General features: G+C 40.9%; 1 long non-coding RNA gene across 1 annotated transcript in view; it reads left to right on the plus strand.

Annotated features, from left to right (window-relative positions):
• Positions 1–6,029: 6,029 nt before the first annotated feature.
• The window catches only part of LOC138924564 (uncharacterized), a 54,611-nt gene continuing 40,860 nt past the window's right edge, over positions 6,030–19,780 (plus strand). The window contains exon 1 of the long non-coding RNA XR_011439511.1: positions 6,030–6,117. This is a non-coding gene — a long non-coding RNA (uncharacterized lncRNA). The remainder of the gene's footprint in view (positions 6,118–19,780) is intronic.

A 19,780-nucleotide genomic window follows, 5' to 3' on the forward strand; every position in this document is an offset into this window, starting at 1 on the left:
CTGTTATGGCGGCCCTAGCAAATGAATACAGATGAACGGAAATAATAATGTATATGGGGCATCTAGCCCAGTGTTTGTACCCAGGAGGCCCTCAACAAATGTTACATCCTTCTCCCCATGTGCTAACTCATACTGTCAGGAAACCCTCAAGGAGGCAATGTGTTCCATTTTCTTAACTAGATGCTTGAAGGCTCCATGGCACCTGACTCAGGACTATTAAGCACATTGGGACTCTCAATAAATGCTTATTGATTAATTAGGACTCCCCAGGCCATGCTAGGCAGGCAGAGATGGATTAAGTTGTTTAATAAGGTCTGTCCTAATGCACCAAAATCCTCTGGCAGGCTTTTCCTTTAAAGGGAGAAAAGAAGGAGAAGGCAGATTTTACGGCTGGTTGAAATATACTGGAGGAGGCTGTCAGGGGAAATAGTCGTGGAGCCGAAATTGACAGAGTGATGGCCGGGCAGCTCTTCGCTATTAGTTTCAAGCTACCAGTTACGTCTGTTTTAATCTGGAGGATGCTTTGGCAATAAAGTGAGTGTGTGAATCCCAATAATGCAAAGTTAATGTTGTTAGCATTTGTGGCCATCATGACTTCACTTCTGTCCAACAGGGAGCTCTCTTTTTAATCCTTCTCCAGAGTCTAATAGGATGGAAATATTCTTGCTTGCTGTTATTTTTGAGAACTGTAAGTGCATGTTGGCCCTCCTGCCCTTTAAATCCATAGCAACAAACCTGTTCCTTTTAAAACCTAATTTCAAAACGGTGGCCAGACCTAGAAATCTCTCCTTTTAAGCTCAGAGGTGGCATGGCAAAGGTCATAGCTTCAGTCCTGTAATTTTCCTCTGGGGGACGACTAGACATTCACTAACAAAGTATTGGTTAAATTTCACCCACTGGGAAAAAGAAAACTGACAAAAATGTGTCACATTGCCTGGGTGCAGGGCTGCAGAATATTTTTTTTTCCCCTGGTAGCTGGTAAAGATATGAAGATGGTACTTGATCTTTTGCCCTTCCCTGAGTCAAGGGGCGGATTGTGTGTTTATCTGGATAATTAAGCCAATGTGAAAAATAAACGGAAAAGCAAACAAGCAAAAAACGTATGTTGTCTGGGCATTCTGAAGCTTTACTTGAGATGAGATAAGGGAGGAAAGGGGAGCTGAAATTATTCAGATAATTGCCTCAATTCTCCAGTACACTTTGTACAGGCAGTTGGTCTCATCCCCAGAGGGTTAGCCTTTCTTCGGGGTTGTTTTTTTTCACACTGTTATCAGAATAAGCTTTTTGACAGTATCACCTGTAAAATCATGCAATCGTCTTCTAATACCACGGGAGGCCCATTAGATGAATAAGCCCTAGAAAGTACATTATAGGAATAATCTTGCATCCTCGGGGGTACTGGCTGGCCTGATACTTCTTACTTTTTTAAAATCCTTGCATCTGATTCTGCCAGAAGAAATATTCTTCTAAAAAATATGTTGATTATTAAGCATTCCATTAAATGTTTCGTGGCTGAATGATTTTTCCTTACTAATTGGCATCAGATGGCATCAGATGTAAAGGTCCTATTTCAAAAGAGATTTTTGGGAAAATTTACCATTATTTTTACATTTCGGCCTTGAATAATGTAAGGAGAATTTCACAGTTAAATGTTAGTTTTCAGATGTTTAGCTTACTTCTTTTGCCTATAGTTTACAAAGAGAGTCTGCATATGGATATGGAGGGTGCGTGTGCGTGTGTGTGTGTGTGTGTGTGTGCGCATGTATGTGTAGAAACAGAAGAGGAAAAGTCCTTTTTTTTGGGCCAGCCCAGTGGCGCAGCGGTTAAGTGCTCATGTTCCGCTTCGGCGGCCCGGGGTTCGCTGGTTTGGATCCTGGGTGCAGACATGGCGCCGCTTGGCAAACCATGCTGTGCTAGGCATCCCACATAGAAAGTAGAGGAAGATGGGCACGGATGTTAGCTCAGGGCTAATCTTCCTCCAAGAAAAAAGAAAAAGTCCTTTTTTGATTCTTAGAGATACCTGCAAGACCATTCATTTGCCTGTGGTCAGCAAATCCTGACGATCAGAGAGAGGTGAAGATTCCTTTCCTCCCTCCCTGTACACACAGGGCATCCTTGGGACTGACGTGCAGGTTGCCGCTGTTGTCAGCCCTCAGGCTCGGAGCCTGCCCTCGTGCCTTCTTCAGTAGAATTCTCTTTCCCCAGCATCAGCTGGTGGCTGAAAGTCAGATTGGGCAATGGCCATTGGGGGAGAGGTTGGTTAGCATGGAGGCAGCAAGCAAGGGTGGGTGATGGGAATCTTTTCCGGGGGAGATGATGAACACCATACTGAGCAGATAAGTATGTGTTACATAAATGGGCCAAAGATGGCCTCCGTAGATTGGCCCCTAGGTTGTTTATTTCTTCCCTGCAGATGAAGACCCAGTAGCTCAAAAGCCTGCTGGTGCGAAACTCAAATTTTTACACGTCCATTGTTTTTAATTGAAATATATTTGACATATAACATTGTGTAAGTTTAAGGGGTACAGTATGTTGATTTAATACATTTATACATTGCAATGTAATTGCCATTGTTGCATTAGCTAACACCTCTATCATGTCACATAATTATTATTTCCTTTTTGTGGTGGGAATAATCAAGATCTAGTCTCTTAGCAAGTTTGGTGTTTATGATACAGTGTTGTGTCTGTAATCACTATACTGTACATTAGCTCTCCAGGACTTATTTATCTACCAGTTGCAAGTTTCTCCCCTTCAACCACATCTCTTTTATTCCCCCACCCCCCAGCCCTTGGTAACCACCATTCTCTCTATGTATTTATGGGTTTGGCTTTTTCAGATTCCACATACAAGTGATATCATATAGTATTTGTCTTTCTCTGTCTGACTTATCTCACTTAGCGTAATGTCCTCAAGGTCCAACCAAGTTGTCGCAAATGGCAGGATTTCCTTCTTTCTCATGGCTGAATAATATTCCACTGTGTACATATCTATATCTCACATCTTCTTTATCCATTCACTTCTTGCTGGACACTTAGGCTGTCTCCATATCTCGGCTCTTGTGAATAATGCTGCAATAAACATGGAAGTGCATATATCGCTTCGATATTTTGTTTTCATTTCCTTCACATTCATTTCCTTAAAAAATTGTCCAAACAAACAAATTTTTAGTCATGTAGGGCCTGCCTGCTTTGGGTACCCTGTGAAACCTCCCCCAGTGTCTGCTGGCCATTCATGAGATAGAGCCCAAGCTGCCAGAACGCTTTGGAGTTCTCTGACCGGGAGACTCCCGGCCACCCTGCTGAACCTGGACATCGCCTAGTCATACAAGCCCCTCCCTGGTCCCCCATGTTCCTGGGAGTTCCATTGTCCTCCTCCTCTCCTGAGTATCAGCCCCCCCAGGACAGTCTCCTGCTGGGAGGGATGTCCCTTCTCATGCAGTCCTGTCCAAGTGCCTCCCAGTAAAGCTCGTTGGGTGTTACTGCCTCTCATGCTTGTATCTTCTTCCTTGATCCACCCTCAAATTTCTTGAACTCTACAGTGTGTTAAATCAAGACCTGGGGCTCCTGGCTCTCAGTTCCATACTCTGACGCTGAATGGAAGGGCTGCCCACAGAAAGCACGTGTTCACACTGGTTTTTTTGGTCTTTTCTTCTCTAATTGGAAGACTGCTCAGTCTTGTAAAACTTATCCGTTCTGAAACACCCACAGAAATAAGTGATCTTTCCTACTAAGAAGCAACCGTTGACTGGTAGTGTTTTTATTGCTTAAGTAGAATGGAAAGTACATAGATATTTATTTTATTATTGTTCTGTAAACTGCAGTTATATCTTAGTCTTTGTGTTTGAAGTACATAATAATGAAATGTAAAAAAAAAAGAGAGCGAAGCATTTTTTTTTTGTAACAGAAGAGACTAGATAAAGAGTGGGGTTTGCAATGGAGAAAAAAATCAGAAGCAGAAATAGAATTAGTATCCGATTGTTTAATCCTGCTTCATGTCTTTGGCCAACCTTTCTATATCTAGATTCAAACTTTCTTTGAGACATGGATAAAATTCTTATTCCTTTATCATCTGCATCCTAGTACATAGTGGATCATTGTTTGTCCTCAATGCATATTGTTGATGAATGAAAAGATAGAGAAGAGGAAGACGGCTGGGAGAGAGGAGGGCTAGATGGAAATAAGAAGACAAGGGCTTAGATAGGAAGAGAGAAAACCACAAAAGCAAGCTTAGCCATGTGACTCAAGCAAGTCTTTGAGCTTCAGATTCCTAACCCGTAGGAGGGGCATAAGATGGCAGCTGTGACAGGATATGGAAAGGTCTGTGGAAATGGAAGGACTTTATTGGAGCTGAGGTACATTTGTGTGTTTTTATCTTCTTCTTTACCCAAAACCATGAAGGTAGCCCTCAGAAGAGTGGGTGGTAGACGGGCACCTGGAGTCGCTTGGATAATGTCAGTGAGTTAAGAGGAAGGTCCCTGGAGCCCACTGTGGAAGATAGCAGAGCAGCCTCTTTGTTTGGGGGAGTTGTTGTCTAATTAGTTGCTTTGAATTTTTAGGGTGAAGAAGGAAGAGTCCATACTCTGGGCATGGCTCCTAGAGGAAAGGGGCCCTGGGTCTCTGTTGGCAGATCCTGGTCCCATCTGCAGCTGCTCTCTGGGACCAAGTGGTACTGGATGTGGTCGTGTTGGTGAGGCAACGCGTTGAGAGCTAGATCTTGAGGGCCCAACGTGGATGCCGCCTCAGAGTTGCTGAGCACTGAGGGCCTGGGTGATGGTCCTAGCAAGAGCTGTGGTCACCTGCTTAGGAATCTCCATTTTACAGAAATGTTCTCAGCCAGCTGGGGTTAGCAAATGGTGAGAGGAGTCTCAAAAGAGAGACATTAGACTGCTTGCTAATTAGGCACATGGGGATTTGAAGGATTGATTAGAAAAACAACAGACAATGGAATTTGCACTTGACATTTAGAGAGCAGTTCTGACCAGTTATAGTACGATTAAACATGCTGCATGTCTCCCATGGATGATGAACCAAATATCTATTCCAGGGCAAGACAAGAACAACTATGAAAAGATTGAGGAAGATGCCAAGGTTATGGATATGAAAATCCATTGTTCCAAATCATGTGGCATTATTTGGGCTTTTTCCCTGGTGAAATCACATTACGGGCTATCACTTTCATACTGGTTTCTACAGCACGTGGGCAAAACCAGAGGATGTAAAAAGCCTTTATAGTTGCACATCTTGGATGGAACCCCATGCAACTGGTTTCAGAAAGTCAGAAAAAAATGGGAAGTTGAAAACATATGACTGTTCTAGATTTTAGCGCTCCCTAGGATTAATAGCCCACCATTTGCTGCACAATGGGGGAGCACGAAGTTTCTGGAATGTTGTAGGGACTCTTCCAAGGTAATTACGTCACCTTGGCTTGAATGGAGGGTCCATCTCCCCGTGGAGCCCATCTTCTCTAGCGGTATTAAACTGGTAACTTCACCCCAGGCACCAACATACATTATATCTTTTTCTCAATCCCTTTTGTTAAAAAGAAAAATCTCTTCTAATATTGGTATGAGAAACCTAGACAAACAATTTTTATTTTTTTTAACCTCTCCATTATAGAAAATTGGAAAAAAAGTCCTGAAAAGTAGAAAGAATCAAAAAGTCTCTGATAACCCTCCCCTTCTGAGACAGTCAAGCTACATTTTGGCGTGCATACATACATACATATATGATATGCATATATAATATATATAGTTGTTAAATTATTTACATAATTAAGATCATATGGGACTGAACATACGAATCCTTTTTTTGCTTTTTGGCTTAATTTTTGACATAAGCCTTTCCCCATATTACCAAAAACTCTGCATAAACATTTAAAATAAGCGAATAACATTTTCTTTTGAATGCACTGTAATCTGCTTATCCAGTCTCCCAATCTGAAGCATTTTAGTTGTTTCCAACATCTTTGTTATTATAAATAGTACTGCATTTAGCATCTTTGTGCTTGATTCTTTTCTTCCTGTTTTTAGGAGGGGTGGCTTGACTGATAGGAATATTTTTCGAGCTCCTTGTATACGTTGCCGAAAAGATTATACCAGTTACTCTCCATCCAGCAGTAAGTTCCCTTTTCATTCTACCTCATCAACACTGGGTAATCCTATTTTTAAGAAAATGATGAATTTTAGAGCTAAAAAGCTGCATCGTGTTACTTGAATTGTTGCCTATTTGTCTCTCTTTGCTTGCCACTCTGTTATTGTTTGTGGCTTTTCCATGTACTCTGTCCACTTATCTGTTGATTTATTTACCAAAACCTATTACATTTAAAGGATATTCATAACTTTTGTGTGGTACTTACTGTGTATATTTTTTGTCCTGTTTACTTTTAAACGCATAAATTAATTGTTTCCTTTTATTTTTTTCATTCATTTTGACATTTAGAGCTTAGATACTATTCACGTGTATGTTCTTATAGTTTTGTTTAATCCTTTAACTTCTTATATATAACTTTTTAATCTCTCTAGAGTTTACTTTAAAATATTTCCAAGATGAAGTTTTGAAGTGGAGTTTTTCCCCCAAATGGCTGATTGTCACAACTTTACTGTCTGAACAGATCTTCATCTTTATACTGATTTGTGATGACTCTTTTATTAGGTAGTGAAATTTTACATGTATTAGTGTTTGGCTCAAGGCTAAACATGTGTTGTTTTATTAATTCTTTAAAACATGGCAGACCTAGGACCCTCTCATTACTTTTGTTTTTAAAAAATGTTCTTGATTATTCTCAGATGTTTATCCTTAAAGATGAGCTTTAGAATTATTTTGCCAAGGTTACAAAAAAAGTGTTGTTGGGATTTTGGTCAATATTATTGTGGAAATAAACAAAGACCAACCAAATGAAAACAATCGAAGGCTATTTGCGTTCAGAGTTGTCTATAGCGTGGGAGTCAGCCAGCATCACTTGTGTTACACACTCAAAGGCAGGCAGAGGAGTGGGGAAGCTTTCTGAAGAAAGAAGGCTGCAGGTCTAACCTGATGGGAGGCAGTTGGTCTGGGGAAGCTGGAGGCGGGCTCCCTCGCAGTGGGGCATCTCGTGTGATTGGTTAGGGGTTGCATATTTGTCTTGCTCTAGTAGGTCCTAAGTTGCAAGTGGGGACAAAATTTAGGGAAGCTGTCAGTTATTAATCAAGTCCTGGCTATTTAGGGCCAATGGTTCCACAAGTTATTGTTTAGCTTCCTGGATTATTATAGAGATAATAGTCTGACTTCTTACAGTGGGGTCACAGGGGTGCAATGAGAGTCACAACACGCGTGAAATGGTGTCTACCAGGGCAGCCCGTTAGGGACTCCGAGCCTAGAGTCTTTACTGGAGGCTGATCACGTAGGCAGCCTCTGCTAGGCCTGTACCACAATTCCAGACTGCCAGAGGGGAAGCTGGTCTTTAGCATAAAGCATCTTGTTTGTATAAACAGTTTAGGCCCAGTGAGCTACTCTTATTAATTAGGGGAGTGGGAAGCTTCCTGAATTCCAAGTTCCCAGTTGCCAACCAAGGGCCAACCTTGTAAGCAGGCGTTTCTAAGGGTTAGCAGTCAGACCTGCTATGTTAACTTCTCTCTGCGTACATATTTGTGTGTATGTGTATGTGTACGTGCGCCATTTTGTCAGTGTTTGATGTTGCAGTTAAGATGACTTTATGAAATTAATTGGGCAGAGTCCTATTTTTTTTTTTTTTTGTATAATGGAATGGTTTGTACAGAATGGGAATTTTCTACTCTTTGAGGATTTATAAGGATTTACCTATAAAATTACGTGACTCCAGAATTTTTTTGTTTTGTTTTGTTAGGGGTAATTAAAAATTAATTCACTTCTTCTCGAGCCAGTTTGTTATTCCTTCCCCACTCCTGCCCCTGCCAAGTTTATCCATTTCACTGAGATTTGCTAATCTATTTATGCACCTGGTGAATTTTTCACTTCTAATTTTAAAATCTTTTCTGTATCCATTCCTCTATCATCTTTCATTCCTAAATGTATTTATTTATGATTTTACTTTCTGTTTTTATTGATTAGCTTATCCAGAGATTTATTTGTTTTATTGAATTTTTAAAGAACTAGCTCTTGGTATCATCTATCAATTTTGTTTTTCTATTTTTTAATTCATTTATGTATTTATTTATCTTCATTATCTTCTTTCCTTGCTTGAGTTTCATTTTGTCATTTTTTCCTTAGTTTCTTGAGTTGAAAAAACCTCATCATCTTACTTTCTTTTAAAACAGTACCGAATATTTGAGGCTACATATTATAAAAAAGTGCAGCTTTAGCCACGTCCTGTGCATTTATGTGTATATGTGTACGTATATGCATGTCTATATCTATAGCTATATAATTATGTGCTGCTGTGCTTTTGATTTCTACCTTGACCTCATCATTATTGAGGGGAGATATTTTTCTTTTTAATTCCCAAGGGTTTGGAAAGGTTTCTTTTTGGTTTGTTTCTTTAAACATTTGTTATCAACTTCTAGTTTATTGTGTTGTGTTCAGAGCATGTGGCCTAAATGATTTCCAATTTTTAGAATGTATTAAGACTTTCAGTTCAATGCTTGAAAAGAAGGTATGTTCTCTCTAAGGTAGAGAAAACACACACACGTAGGTATATGCCAATTTAACCTTATACATTCAAAAAATCCTTTTTCTTTTGTTTTCTGATTGCTTGATCCGTCACAGATTGATAATGGTGTGATAAAATCTTCCACTATAAGTGTATGTTAGAGGCAGCATGATGTATGAAGAATCTGCAATCAGAAAGACCTGTTTCCAACTCTTAGATCCATAGCTCACTAGCAATGTGACGTCTTGGATTGAGTTTCCTGGAAGCAGAGCCTGAGACAAGGATTTGAATACAAGCTGATTATTTGGGAAGTGTTGAGAATATTGGTAAGGGAGTGAAGAATGAATCAGGGAGGGGAAGACAGCAATAATTTAGTAAAAATAGGTCTCTGTAGAACTTGCTAGCTATTTATTTTTGTTTGTTTATTTACTTATTTCTCCCTTTTTAAATCAAGGTATAATACATATACTATGAAAACCATAGATCTTAAATGTACAGTTTAATGAATTTTTATAAATGTATATGTCCATGTAAGTTGCACCCTTATAAAGATATAGAACATTTCTGTCACCCCACAAAACCCCTTCCCAGTCAATCCCACCCTCCTCCGTAGGCAACCATTGTTTTGACTACTATCCCTAGAGATTAGTTTTACTCACTCTACAACTTTATATATATGGAATCCTACAGGGTGTACTCTTTCGTGTCCAACTTCTTTCACTCAACATAATGTCCATGAGATTCATCCATGATTTTGCATGTATCAATAGTCCCTTTTTTTGTGTGCATGTGAGGAAGATTGGCCCTGAGCTAACATCTGTGCCCATCTTCCTCTATTTTATGTGGGATGCCACCACAGTGTGCCTTGACGAGTGGTGCTATGTCTGTGCCTGGGATCCGAACTCGCGAACCTGGGCTGCTGAAGCAGAGCGCATGAACTTAACCATTATGCCACCAGGCTGGCCCCTCAAGAGTCCCTTTTTATTGCCAAGTAGTATTCCTTTGCATGACTATATTACAATTTGTTTATCCATTGTTCTGTTGATGGCCATTTAAGCTTTTTCCTGGAGAATATGAATAAAGCTGCTGTGAATATTCTTGCATAGGTTTTTTTTGGGCAAATATCTTTATTTGTTTTGGGGAAATATCTAGGGAAGGAACTGCTGGGTCATAGGGCAGATGTATGTTTCATTTTACAAAAAAATTGCCAAATAGCTTCCCAAAATGGCTGTACCATGTTCCACTCCTACCAGCAACTTGTAAAAGTTCCAGTTGCTCCACAGTCTTACCAACATTTGGTGGTGTTAGTGTTTTTAATTCCAGCTCTTTGAATGGATGTGAAATGATATCTCATTGTGGTTTTTAATTTGAATTTCCCTGATGGTCAATGAAATTGAGCACTGTTCGTGTTCTAATTGGCCATTTTTTTTAAGATTGACACCTGAGCTAACAATGGTTGCCAATCTTTTTTTTTCTTCTTCTTCTTCTCCACAAAACCCCCCAGTACATAGTAGTATATTCTAGTCGTGAGTGCCTCTGGTTGTGCTTTGTGGGATGCTGCCTCAGTGTGGCCTGATGAGCGGTGACTAGGTCTGTGCCCAGGATCAGAACCAGTGAAACCCTGGGCCGCCAAAGCAGAGCACGCGAACTTAACCACTTGGCCATGGGGCTGGCCCCAAATTGGCCCTTTTTGTATCTTCCTTTTTAGAATGTCTATTCAAGTCTTGGGTTGTATACCTTTTTATTATTAAGTTGTAGGAGTTCTTTACATACTCTGCCTACAAAATAGCTTTGGGATTACCAGCAATATTTGTTAAAATATATATTCCTGGGCTGCACCAAGAGAAGATTCTTGGTCAGAGTGGGCTCTGGGAACTAGCATTTTATGCCAGCACTCCTGATGATTCTGATGCACGGTCAGGTTTAGAAACCACCGGAGTAGAAAGAGCAGTGGATTGGGCGTTGAATGACCCAGCGATGACTCCATTCACTAACTCAGCTTTGCCCTCTGGTTCTTGGCATCTCCATCTGTATAGTGAGTGAGTCTACTAGCTGGCAGCTGAAGCCCCTTCTGGATTTGAGGTATTTGGTATTGTCATCTGAGCCAAGATTCTCCAACTTAGCAAGCTGAAGACACATGGGCATGTATGGCACCAGCCAAGCCACATGTGCCTCCCCACTTCTGTATCTAACAATCAAGTTGAGGCAAGAGAACTGAGCACAGAAGCTGCAGCTCCAGCATGGGAGCAATCTCTGAAGGACCCGACGGAACAGCCGTTGGCTGGAAGTTGTCGAGTAGCAGCTGGTTGGGTCTATGAGCTTCTTGCAGCTGTTTGTGATATGTCAAATGAATTTTTGTTTTTATGTGTTAATGTACTCTGAGTTATTTTACAGTGTGTTTGACATTTTACAGTATAGTAAAGTGTGTACATGCCTAATTAAAACAGATGTGCATTTGATAAAATAATTACTGGATATGTTGAAGAAAAATGGCTAATTATATATACAGAATAAACACCTAAACACGTGCTGTAAATATGTACTTGAAAAGTACTGGAAAGTAGGTATAATTGGCTGGATTCTCTTTTTGTGCTGAGACTGAGAATCGTTTCTTAGATTTTCCTGGCTTTGGGATCCACTGGCATTAGAATTTTCTACCTATTTTTTTTTTACCCCCTCTACCCTTCATCTTATTCTTCTTTCCTCTCCCGGAATGAAGATGAGGAGAAATTCTCTCTCCACTGAAAAGAGGTAGAGATAATGCAACAAAAACATGAAAAATGACGATCATATTACTATGTGCTATGCACGGTGCAAGAAACTTATAACATCTGCTCTCATTTAATCTTCACGCTAGTTCCATGAGGCGCTGCTGTTCTTCCCGTTTTCCAGATGGGGAAACTGATGTTCGGAGAGGTTAACTACTTGCCCAAGATCTCTAAACTTGGGAGTGCAAGATGCAAGATCCAAACTGAGGGCTGACAACAGAGCCCATTTTCTTTAACCGCTACCCTCTACTTCCTCTGTAAGAATGTCTTTCTGTCCAGCCACTTCCGGGCTCCCAGATGGGGAAAATCACTGGTATGGGGAACTCATCTCAAACGCTTCTGCCGCCACTTTATATATTTCTGGATATCCCAGACCAGACTTCTTCAACAGAAAGTCTTTACACCCTCTTTCTCTAGGGGGTGGGTAGGGTTGATGTGTGAGTGAGTGGAAAGTCTGCTCTGGGTCCCCATGGACCTTGGGAGTTGCTGGTGCATGGAGGCCAGGCTCTGGGATGCTCCCAGATGGTTGAATGTGTTGGTGTCAAAGGCAGAGCTGGGTATCCATGCCTGCTAGAGGTGATAGGGTAAAAAGCGTTTTGCACGCAATGTCAGTGTACACAGAAAATATTGAGAAGTCCTTTAAATACCAAACAAGGGTTTGTTTTCTCAAGGTTAAGTCAAATGAACTTGGCCTTTCTGTAGACAGTCCAGCTTGCTTGAAGTATGGGGAAGACTGAAACAACCAATCAGATCTACTCATGGGAAGGCAGCTACAACCTGTCTTCTGATGTTTTGGAGAAATGGGTTATCCCGGTTGTTTATCACTCCATATAATCTACAAGGATCCTGAAGGTAATTTATATAGTGGTGATTCCAGAAGTGCCTAGGGTCCCAACAGGAGTAGCTAATGTCAGTGAGTGTAGAATGTGTGGCTAAAGGCCTGGACTCTTCCATCCACTTGCTATGTGACCTCTAGCTTAAACATGCTTCAGTTTCTTCATCTCTAACATGGCGATAACAAGAGTACTCACCTTCATAGAACTGCTCTGAGGTTTAAACGAAATAATCTGTGAAAGGTTGTGGCCAGCGCAGTGGCTGGCAAGAGCAAGCATACAACAAACGTTACCCTATTGTTCTTATTTTTGGTTTGTTAATTTAGAGCTATTTATTTTGGAGTTAAAGGGAGGTGGGTGCATGAAATCAGTTGTAGACCAGATTGTAATCTTGGGGAAAGCACACCTGTCCTCTCTTGGCCATAGTGTTTTCGTCTGCAAAACAAAATAGTTGAATTAGAGGACCTTCTAGATCACTCTGGCTCTGAGGGCCTGTGACTCTGGGTTACACATTCCCTGACCTCCTTCTGCTTTCTCACTTCGCTTCTAAGCTTATGGGAACCATGTCTGCTTAGAAGGAGCCAACGTGGAGGGAAGGACTGGTATATGGTACAACAGGGAACCCCGTGCGGAACTGCGGTGGAGCAGGCTTGGTGGAAATGTCATATTCACACCTGTTTTTCTTTCTCGCCTTTGAATGATTTCTTCTTGATAGTGGCACGTGGCAGTCAGGGAGGGTGGAGGAGGGGGACCTCAGAAATCTTCTCCCCCGGGCTCTGTGGTGAGCAAAGTCTGGCCAAACAGGAGAAGGTCTGGGCTTTGTGAGCTGCCAGAGTCTGGAAGGCTTTGCTGGTTCAGTTGACAGGCTCATCAGCAAGTGTTTATCGGCAGCAACTTGATGTAAGAGCTGTTCCAAGACGGCATGGTCACAGCCCCGCTCTACTGGTAGGGGGAGGAGGGGAAGGCAGCCACTGGCACACGTGGGCTGGAGATTCCAGGGTGCTGGCCCACCCTCAGAGGGACCAAGGCTGTGGCCCTTCTTGGGTTCTGCACCTGCAAACCCTCTGGGGTGGTGTGAGCCTTGGTGCCTGGAGATGGGGTGGAGGAGAGTTTCTTCCCCACCCCCAGCCTATACCCAGAGGCAGACTTATTATTAAAGGGAATCACCATGCTTTGGACCTATTTAAGAAAAACAATATTGGGAAAACATTACTAATGACATGGTTTAAATAATTACCATGTGCAGTGAATTTTTTAAAAAAGGCAGAATCAGTGCCTCTGTGTGTTAAGATGGTGCTAGGAGCTGTAGGAATGCCGTTTCCAGATTCCCTCATTCCCTCTGCTGCTTCATCACGCTGTGAATTTGCCTTCAAGCAGACCAAGCCTTTTAGCCACAACAGGGTACACCTATGGAAATGGATTGGACTAGGTTTTTCTTCTTCCTCTGACTGCAGAGATAAAGGGAGAAAAGGTCGGCTCATGAATGGTGTAGGGGCTGGGGTCTTGGAGTATATTAAGGGTGGCAGTCGGGCAACAGTTTGGGAGTTAAAAGATCTTAGGGCTGGATATAGAGATAGATTATGGCAAAGGACTTCCAAAAGAAAATGGAGGAGGGGGCAAGCTCTAACGTGTTTATCAATATTTCTGAGTTTTGCAACTGATAAGATGACTTTGATTTCTACCAAAGGACTAATCAATAGATGTCAAGAAAAATGTCTTCGGGGAATCAATTCTAGTTGGAGTAATTAACACGTAAGTGGGTGAAATACCATGATGTTCTCATTTGCTACCCAGTCTGTTTCTTGGCCAAATCTCAGGCATTTAAATTTATATTTGGATTTAAAGTGGCATATTTTACATTGGAAAATATGCTTGTCAAAGAAATAAGCCAAGTATTGAATATCTATGAAAATGGAATATTCTCCTTATCCTAAAGATGGACACTAAAATCTAGTTTCATACAGATGTAGTTACTATCACCCATGGTTTACAGAAGAGGATGGATCCATTCCGTGTTCCTGAAAAACTCATTCATTCCATCATGGTCATAGGTCTACACCAGCAGAACTAAAATGTGAGTTCGCCAACTGAATTCCTATTCTCCAGCCAGATACAAGTACAGATTGATGTTACAGAAGGACGATGCAAATTAGTGGAGCTCAGCTGTAAACAGATTTTTGCCTCATGCCTTTTTTTTCTTTTGCTCTTCTTTTCTGATGAAAAATTAGGTTATTATATAAATTACTTCTGAAGAGACTTTGTGTTTTTGAAAAAAAAATCCAATTTATTGAGCTTGATTCTCCAACTTAAAGGCTGGAGAGCAGATGTCTGCGGATACAGTTGGAAGGAAGATGGAAAACTGGGAGGAGAGACTCTTGGGGTTTACGCCAGTTCCTAGCAGAGAATTTGGAAGGGTTATAGAGAAGTTCTCGAAGACATTTTTCAAGACTGTTAGTGATGCAGAAGATAATTGCGTAGACTGATTTTATTCTTTTCCTAAGTAAAGGGGTGACATTTTTGATGTCCTGAATATGAGTAATTTACTGCACATTAAGTAGATGGAAAGCTACATCTCATATAAAAAAAAAAAAACCTTGACAAATGATTAAGAGTTGAACACATTTTCTACCAAAACAACGTTCTCGCTCATAAAAAAAAATATATTCCTGGTGGGTGTTTTGAATCCCACCTAAAAATAATAAGATGAAGAGAAAATTGAATGCTGTACGAGACTGAAGACATGTGTGGTGTGGTTTAACATTTGGTTCTTTTGAGAGGCAATTTTAGTGTTCTGAAGCCTTCAGCTCGTGTTTGGCCATCTGATAGTTAGTGATATACTGTGTGGGGGTGTCAGGGAAGGAACTGCTGTAACATTTCCAGATCTTTCTATTTGTGAGATGAGAGTTTTTCTTTTTTCCCTCTCTCTCCTCTAAGAAAGAGAAGGCAGATAATTAATCTGGCCTTTAACTATTCAATTTTAGTTTTGAAAGGTTTTTCTAAAGTGTGGATCTTTTTAAGGTGTGTATCTTTTCTGGTGGTGATCTTATCTTGAGACCATCACTCCAGAATCTGCATAGCTCTGGATTTACAAGTGGCTATATTGAGGGAGAAAATGCTGGAGCTTTCTGATTCTGTTATTAGGAACATACCACACAAGACCTAGTGATCAGGGGCTGGCCCAATGGCATGGTGGTTAAGTTCGCACACTCTGCTTTGGTGGCCCCAGGTTCACAGGTTTGGATCCTGGGTGTGGACCTACACTCTGCTCATCAAGCCATGCTGTGGGGGCATCCCACATACAAAATAGAGGAAGATTGGCACAGATGTTAGCTTAGCGACAATCTTCTTCAAGCAAAAAGAGTAAGATTGGCAACAGATGTTAGCTCAGGGCCAATCTTCCTCATGAAGAAAACCCCCAAAAAACCAACCAACAAAAAAACCTAGTGATCAGAATTTATCTGTCAAGCACATGCAGAAGTGCTCAATGGCATTAACCACTAGAGAAATACAAATTAAGACTGCACAATGAGATACCATTATACACCCACCAGAGTGGCTAAAATAAAAAACACTGACCATACCAAGTATTAATGAGGATATGGAGCAACTGGAATTCTCATACATGGCTGGTAGGCATGCAAAATATTACAGTCGCTTTGGAGTAAAGTTTGGAAATTTATTATAAGTCAAATAGTTACTATGTGACCCAGCAATTCCACTCCTAAGAATTTACCCAAGAGAACAGAAAACATGTGTCCATACGAAGACTTGTGCTTGCATATTCATAGCTGCTTTATTCATACTGCTCAAAACTGAAGACAACCCAAATACCTATCAGTTGTGCCACCTTCATACAATGAAATTAACAACTCAGAAATAAAAGTGAATGAACTATTGATGCACACAACAACATGGATAATCCTCAAATGCATTATGACAAATGAAAGATGCCAGACATAAAAGACTACCTGCTACATGACTGAATTTATGTGAAATTCTGGAAAAGGTAAAACAATAGTGGTTGACAATGGTTTCCTGGGGCCAGGGAGTAGGGAGACAGAGTTGAGTACAAAGGGGCAGGAAAAAACTTTCTGGATGATGACAATTTTCTATGTCGTGATTGGAGTGGTGGTTGCAATGATTGTAAGCATTTGTTACAACTCATTTAATTGTACTTTTAAAATTAGTGAATTTTATTTTATGTAAATTACAATTCCATAAAGCTGATTTAGTAAAAAGAATGAATCAGTCAACACGTGTCTGTAGAGAGGGTAAATACGCCGTTTTTCTTCGGTGCAGTGGGATGAAGCTTGGGTCCTTGTCAACAAAGAAGGAGCATGTGGTCTGATGGAGGGGAAAAGACTTTCTCTCATGTTCCATTAGAGAGCAAGACCATATCTTAAAACATAACTTCTTGCATTCATAAGTTCATTTATCCAAAGCATCTATTGAGACACTACTAAATACAAGTGCCAACCAAAAATGAAATTATCGCTGAAGATATAATTGGAGCTCAAAAAATATTGAATTGAACTGAAAATTTGGGTGTTTCATGAAAATAACATGCAAGAAACAACAAAGCAGATCCTTCTTGAATTCAATGGTTATGTTGGGTTCAAACCACTGGGTTTTGGGTGTTCGTGAAAAGGAGAAAGCACTGGCACGAACTGGACTCTTGATTCAAGTTCGAGTCTTGAGCCAGAGAAATGGAATTCTCCCCTGATTGCATTTCTCTCTCAGGCCATCCAAGGCGGTGGGCCCTCCGTGGAGGAGAACCATTCTGATCAGGAATGGGTCATTCCTGAATCAGGAGAACCATTTTGAGAGGCTGAGGTGGAGGTATTTTCCCTCTGGGTGTATTCTTAGAACTTTATGGTTGGTTTTCAATGTGATTATATAATCTCCATGCAAATGCCATCTGCCATGTTTGGCACTCACGATAAAATATTTGAGATATTTTATTCATTTTGCTTGAAAAACAGATTTTGAGACATCAGCTCTCTCCCTTCTGGAGACCACAACTCTCTAGAAGCTGTGTATGAGTCCTTCCATGCATGACTCTGGTTTCTACTTTTATCCATGGTCTGAGCTATAAACTTGATTAAAATTTTTGTTTAAGTTTTTGTTTGCCATTTTGAAACCATAAATTTAAAAATCAGCTTTCAGGTTTGCCTTCTTTTTGTTTTCTCTTTCGTATGAATTTTTACTGTTCTTTTCAGAGGCAGCTTGTACTTTTAGAATGAGATAATGAAGACTAACTTCCAGGTCTGAGTGAGTGAAATCTCAAAAAAAGACCAAACCTATTATCATCTGGGTAAAGGAGGGCCTGGTTTTCTCTAACACAATGGGTCCCTGATACATGAGCCCTCAACTTATAAACAACCTCTGTATATAAATTATCGATCCAGTCCTTTGAACAGTTGCTCCCCATCCCAATGGCTGTCCTTCCTCCTTCCTTCCGTTCTTGGATTCTTCTGAGGGAGAAAAGCAGTAACAACCAGCCTTGAACATTCTGGAGACCCCGTGAGTTCACAAGTGGAGGAGGAAATGAATAAATTCAACATGTTAGAGAACAGGACCCAGGACAGCTACCCGGCCAGGCTGACCTCTCCACGTGGTGGATTCTTTAAAGAAAAACATGGATTTCTTCTCCATTTTCCAGATAATTTTACTTCACTCCCCCAGCAACTTATTGAAATTTTGCCACTCAGGACACTTGTGACTTCCAGTGACTAATCAGGGTTCTACTGAAAACTTAAATAACTTTGGGAGGGCTTTGAGGTTTTTAAATTTTTTTAAAGATTTTATTATTTTTTCCTTTTTCTCCCCAAAGCCCCCCGGTACATAGTTGTATATTCTTCGTTGTGGGTCCTTCTAGTTGTGGCACATGGAATGCTGCCTCAGCGTGGCTTGATGAGCAGTGCCATGTCTGCACCCAGGAATCGAACCAACGAAACACTGGGCTGCCTGCAGCGGAGCACGCGAACTTAACCACTCGGCCATGGGGCCAGCCCCAGGACTTCAAGGTTTTTAGCCAATCAAATGTTAGTGTAAAATAGTTGAGTTTGTCTTTTATCTAATTGCTACCCTTGGCCAATGGGATTTTTTTTTTTTTAATTTCAACATTTTGGGGCTGGCCCTGTGGCCTAGTGGTTAAGTTTGCACGCCCCGCTGCAGCTGCCCAGGGTTTCACCAGTTTGGATCCTGGGTGCGGAAGTGGCACCACCCATCAAGCCATGCGAGGTGGCGTCCCACATGACACAACTAGAAGGACCTGTGACTAGAATATACAACTACTTACTGGGGGATTTTGAGGAGAAGAAGAAGAAGAAAAAAAAAATTTCGACATTTGGTCATGAAAATTTCCAAATATATAGAAACGTTGAAAGGATTGTGCAGTGAACAGTCATGTGTCTATGTATGAGTTTCCTGTGCTGTAACAAATGACCACAGATTTAGTGGCTTAAAACAACACAAATGTATCATCTTACAGTTCTGGTGGTCAGAGGTCTGAAATGAGTCTCAGGCTAAAATCAACGTGCTAGTGGGTATATTTCTTTCGGAAGTTGTAGGGAAGGATCCATTCCTTGCTTTTTCGGGTGGATGCACATAATTCTTGGCTTGTGGCCACACTGCTATGACCTCCGCTTCCATGGTCACATCAATTTTCTGCCTCTGACCCTCCTGCCTCGCTCTTTAAGGACTCTGAGTATATTGGACCTATCTGGATAATCCAGGATAGTCTTCCCGTCTCAAGGGTCTTAATCATATCTGCAAAGTCCCTTTTGCCAGGTGAGATAACATGTTCACAAGCTCCTGGGGTTAGGATGTGCACAGTTTGGGGGTCATTATTCAGCCTACCACAAATTACGCCCCATATGCTAAAATGAGCATTTCGCTTTATCGCACGTCTATCCATCTGTTCATGCCTCTAGTCATCCATCAGCTCATCTCTGGGTTTTTTTTTGATGCATTTCAAAATAAGTTGAAGACACCAGTACACTGCCCACTACATACCTCAACATGACTGTCATTAACTAGAATTCTGTCTCTGTTTATGGTACAATTTATTTTGGGGGAATAAATTTATAGACAGTGAAAGGCACGAATCTTAAGCCTGCCATCAATGAGTTTTGACAAAGGCGTAGACCTATATAATACAAACTCCGTTAAGAAACGTAACATTACCATCTCCCCAGAAAGTTCCTTCATTTCCTTTCTCAGACAAACCTTGTCCTACCCTAATGTTTCATTGTTTTCACTATAGTTAAATTTAGCGTCTTCTAGAACTTCACTCAGATAATGTTTTTGAGATTCCTCCCTGTCCCGTGTATCAGTATTTCCTTCCTCTTACTGGTCAGTATGTTGTCTGCATCCATTGTCTGAATATATTACAGGGTGCTTAGCTGTTGCTCTGTTAAGGCTCACCTGGGCTATTTCCAGTTTTTGGCTATTATGAATAAAGCTGCTGTGGACATTTTTGTGGGCTTCTTTCTGTGGACTTATAACTTTATTTTATTTTTTTTAATCGGAATGGGTACCATTTTGCACTTTGTGTGTGTGTGTGTGTGTGGC

The sequence above is a fragment of the Equus caballus genome, chromosome 6, assembly GCF_041296265.1.
Source record: "Equus caballus isolate H_3958 breed thoroughbred chromosome 6, TB-T2T, whole genome shotgun sequence".
NCBI lineage: Eukaryota > Metazoa > Chordata > Mammalia > Perissodactyla > Equidae > Equus > Equus caballus.